Genomic DNA, 4,756 nt, shown 5'->3' on the forward strand with positions numbered 1-4,756 from the left:
TGTCACAGCTGAAACAGAGTCGTAGAGGTTTACGGCATGGAAACAGGCCCTTCGGCCCAACTTGTCCATGCCGCCCCTTTTTTTTTTAACCCCCTAAGCTAGTCCCAATTGCCTCGCATTTGCCCTCTGTACCCATCTTACCCCTGTAACTGTCTAAACGCTTTTTAAAAGTGGGCGGCACAGTGGGTTCGCACTGCTGTCTCACAGCTCCAGGGACCCGGGTTCGATTCCCGACTCGGGTCACTGTCTGTGTGGAGTCTGCACGTTCTCCCCGTGTCTGAGTGGGTTTCCCCCGGGTGCTCCGGTTTCCTCCCACTGTCCCAAAGATGTGCGGGTTAGGTGGATTGGCCTTGCTAAATTGCCCCTTAGTGTCAGGGGGATTAGCAGGGAAAATACGCGGGGTTAAGGGGATAGGGCCTGGCTAAATTACCCCTTAATGTCCTGGGATGCGGAGGTCAGAGGGATTAGTGGGATAAATGTGTGGGGTTGCAGGGATAGGACCTGGGTGGGATTGTTCTCGGCACAGACTCGATGGGCCGAACGGCCTCCTTCTGCACTGTTGGGATTCTATGAAGTCTAAAAGACAAAATTGTACCCGCCTCTGCTACTACTCGTTCCAGATACTCACCACCCTCTGTGTCAGAATGTTGCCCCTCTGGACCCTTTTGTATCTCTCCCCCCCTCACCTTAAACCCTCTAGTTTTAGACTCCCGTGCCTTTAAAGTTTATTGATTAGTGTCACAAGTCGGCTTACATTAACACTGCAATGAAGTTGTTTCCTCTTGTGGGAGAACCTGGAACTCGTGGGGGGGGGGGTCACTGTTTAAAAATAAAGGGGTGGCCCATTTCGGGCGGAGCTGTGAAGAAACATTTTCTCTCAGAAGGTGATGGACCTGTGGAACTCTCTCCCTCGAAAGGCAGTGCAAGCAGAGAGTGTTTGCTTTGCGGAGCGAGAAGGTTATCGGCGGGGGGGGGGGGGTTAGTGGGAATGTGAGGCTTGTAGTTATTGATTTATTAGTATCACAAGTCGGCTTACATTAACGCTGCAATGAAGTTACTGTGAAAATCCCCGAGTCGCCACACTCCAGCGCCTGTTCGGGTTACACTGAGGGAGAATTTAGCACGGCCAATGCACCCTAATCAGCACGCTAGTTTAACTCTCTTATATCAGGTGCCAGGGGAGTTTCAATAAACATGTTTTGGTTTAGACAAATCGGACTGTGGGAGGAAACCGGAGCACCCGGAGGAAACCCACGCAGACATGGGGAGAACATGCAGACTCCGCACAGACAGTGACCCGAGCCGGGAATCGAACCCGGGTCCCTGGCGCTGTGAGGCAGCAGCGCTAACCACTGTGCCGTCTACATGCCACCTTTGGGAAAAGATGTTGACTATCTAGCTGATCTGTGCCCCTCATTATTTTATAGACCTCTATAAGATCACCCCTCAGCCTCCTACGCTCCAGAGAAAAAAGTCCCAGTCTATCCAGCCTCTCCTTATAACTCAAACCATCAAGTCCCGGTAGCATCCTAGTAAATCTTTTCTGCACTCTTTCCAGTTTAATAATATCCTTTCTATAATCGGGTGATCAGGACTGTACACAGTTAGTCCGATCTAATAATGAGCTCCATTCGGGTGGGACATCTCTGGTTCTCGGCTCACCAGGCGTGTTAAAGGTAAAGTTTATTTATTAGTCACAAGTAGGCTTACATTAACACTGCAGTGAAGTTACTGTGAAAGTCCCCTAGTCGCCACCCTCCGGCACCTGTTCGGGTAACACTGAGGGAGAATTTAGCACGGCCAATGCACCCTAACCAGCACGTCTTTTGGAGTGTGGGAGGAAACCGGAGCACCCGCAGGAAACCCACACAGACACGGGGACACTGCATGTTCTCCCCGTGTCTGCATGGGTTTCCCCCGGGTGCTGCGGTTTCCTCCCACAGTCCGAAAGATGTGCAGGTTAGCTGGACTGGCCATGCTAAATTGTCCCTTAGTGTTCAAAGATGGTGGATTGGCCATGCTAAATTGTCCCTGAGTATCCAAAGATGTGCAGGTGAGGTGGAGTGGCCATGCTAAATTGCCCCTTAGTGTTCAAAGATGTGTAGGTTAGGTGGATTGGCCATGCTAAATTGCCCCTTGGTGTCCAAAGATGTGCAGGTCAGCTGGACTGGCCATGCTAAATTGCCCCTTAGTGTCCAAAGATGTGTAGGTTAGGTGGATTGGCCATGCTAAATTGCCCCTCAGTGTCCAAACATGTGCAGGTTAGGTGGATTGGCCATGCTAAATTGCCCCTTAGTGTTTAAAGATGTGCAGGTTAGGTGGATTGGCCATGCTAAATTGCCCCTTAGTGTTTAAAGATGTGCAGGTTAGGTGGATTGGCCATGCTAAATTGCCCCTTAGTGTCCAAAGATGCGCAGGTTAGATGGATTGGCCGTGCTAAATTGCCCCTTAGTGTCCAAAGATGTGCAGGTTAGGTGGATTGGCCGTGCTAAATTGCCCCTTAGTGTCCAAAGATGTGTAGGTTAGGTGGATTGGCCGTGCTAAATTGTCCCTGAGTGCCAGGGAATTGGCAAGGTAAAGTTGTGGGGTGACAGGAATAGGGGCTGGGTGGGATTATGGTCGGTGCAAACTCGATGGGCCGAATGGCCTCCTTCTGCACTGTAGGGATTCTATGATTCTATTCCCTGCCTATTCATGTATCTGTCGAGATGTCTCTTAAACGTTGCTGTTGTATCTGCTCCGACCACCACCCCTGGCAGCGCATTCCAGGCACTCTTGGTGCCTGGTGGGCAGTGTCACGGTGCCCGATGGGCAGTGCCAGGGTGCCGGGCTGGCACTGGCCAAGGGGCACCCCTCCCCCGCTAGCAAGACTTCCACATGGTAATCAGCCCCGTGCCTATTTCCGGCACGCAGCTGATTGCAATGAAAAGGAGGGGCTCGGGGACTCACGATGGGCCGGACGCCAGTCCCGAATCCTGCTAAAGGCCCCCTGCTGTTCTGTCCCGGCCCGCTGCGCTGGCAGGGAGAATCCCGGCCGTAGTTTCTGGGACGTATCTTGCTCTTTAACCTGTCGATGGTTGGTGTTTGTTTTAACCCATTCCTAGGGACTGAGTGTCGCCACAGGCGGTTGGACGAGCATTCATTGCCCGTCCCGATATTGCGCTTGAGAAGGTTGTGCCAAAGCCAAGGTCTCCTTTGAACTGTGACTGTCCGGCGGCAAGGAGAAGGGCCCTTTAATAGATTTGATTTATTATTGTCACATGTATCGGGATACAGTGAAAACTATTGTTTCTTGCGCGCTATACAGACAAAGCATACCGTTCATAGAGTACATAGATTAGATTTATTATTGTCACATGTATTGGGATACAGTGAAAAGTATTGTCTCTTGCGCGCTATACAGACAAAGCATACCGTTCATAGAGTACATAGATTTGGTTTATTATTGTCACATGTATTGGGATACAGTGAAAAGTATTGTTTCTTGCGCGCTATACAGACAAAGCATACCATTCATAGAGAAGGAAAGGAGAGGGTGCAGAATGTAGTGTTACAGTCATAGCTAGGGTGTAGAGAAAGATCAGCTTAATGCGAGGTAGGTCCATTCAAAAGTCTGACAGCAGCAGGGAAGAAGCTGTTCTTGAGTCGGTCGGTACGTGACCTCAGACTTTTGTATCTTTTTCCCGACGGAAGAAGGTGGAAGAGAGAATGTCCGGGGTGTGTGTGGGGGGTCCTTGATTATGCCGGCTGCTTTCCCCCGAGGCAGCGGGAAGTGTAGACGGAGTCAATGGATGGGAGGCTGGTTTGCGTGATGGGACTGGGCTTCATTCTGTAGTTCCTTGCGGTCTTGGGCAGAGCAGGAGCCCCATACCAAGCTGTGACACAACCGGAAAGGATGCTTTCTATGGGAAGGAGAGAGTGGGGGACTGGGGAGGGGGTGGAGGAGAGGGGGGGGTGGAACTACAGATCCCGTGAAGCAGCTCTCAGGCCTCTGAGCTGGCCACAGCGGCGGGGAGGGGGAGTGGCGGGGAGGGGGAGTGGCGGGGAGGGGGGACACCATCATCCTGTGGATGGCAGCATTGAGCAGGGATGCTGGGGAAAACAATCTCTGTTCTGTGCTTCACTGTACCTGCCTGTCTGCAGTTTCTGAAATATGCGTGTGAGGGGGACACCGATTCCTGACGGGAGAAGGCCGTTGTCATGGCAATCCCACTGGCGTGTGACAGGGCGATGGGAAAGCCCAGTGTCAGGAATCAGTGCGGGGTTTGGAGCTGCAGAGGCTGGAGTAATTTAAATAGAATGTTCCCACTGCCTCAGCGAGGATTTTTCAGGAGGCCACAAAGACAGACTGAGTTACGCCAGAGGAATCTTACGCCGGGGGGGGGTTACAGCAAACCGGGAGAAGATCACACGCAACACTAATCGTCCCAGCCTGGGAGTCGTGTGTCCCAGACAGGAGGTGGAGTGAGGGAGGACAATGCACAGACCAGTAGGACGCTGCCCTGGCTCAGTAAGATGGCTCGTCTGTCTCTCTCACGCGATCCACAAGCTCGTGCGGTCAAGCCCCACTCCAGCGACCTGTGCTGAGGGAGCGCCGCACTGTGGGAGGGTCGGAGCTGAGGGAGCGCCGCACTGTGGGAGGGTCAGTGCTGAGGGAGCGCCGCACTGTGGGAGGGTCAGTGTCGAGGGAGAGCTGCACTGTGGGAGGGTCAGTGCCAAGGGAGCGCCGCACTGTGGGAGGGTCAGTGCTGAGGGA

The 4,756-nt window shown here is 52.7% G+C and overlaps 1 protein-coding gene across 1 annotated transcript in view; it reads left to right on the forward strand.

Moving 5' to 3' along the window:
- Window positions 1-4,106: 4,106 nt before the first annotated feature.
- Window positions 4,107-4,756, forward strand: part of LOC144488700 (semaphorin-4B-like) — a gene marked incomplete at its 3' end in the record, with an annotated part of 59,740 nt that continues 59,090 nt past the window's right edge. The window contains exon 1 of the mRNA XM_078206788.1: window positions 4,107-4,510. The remainder of the gene's footprint in view (window positions 4,511-4,756) is intronic.

Source organism: Mustelus asterias, unplaced genomic scaffold (genome assembly GCF_964213995.1).
Source record: "Mustelus asterias unplaced genomic scaffold, sMusAst1.hap1.1 HAP1_SCAFFOLD_1786, whole genome shotgun sequence".
In the NCBI taxonomy this organism is placed as follows: Eukaryota; Metazoa; Chordata; class Chondrichthyes; order Carcharhiniformes; family Triakidae; genus Mustelus; species Mustelus asterias.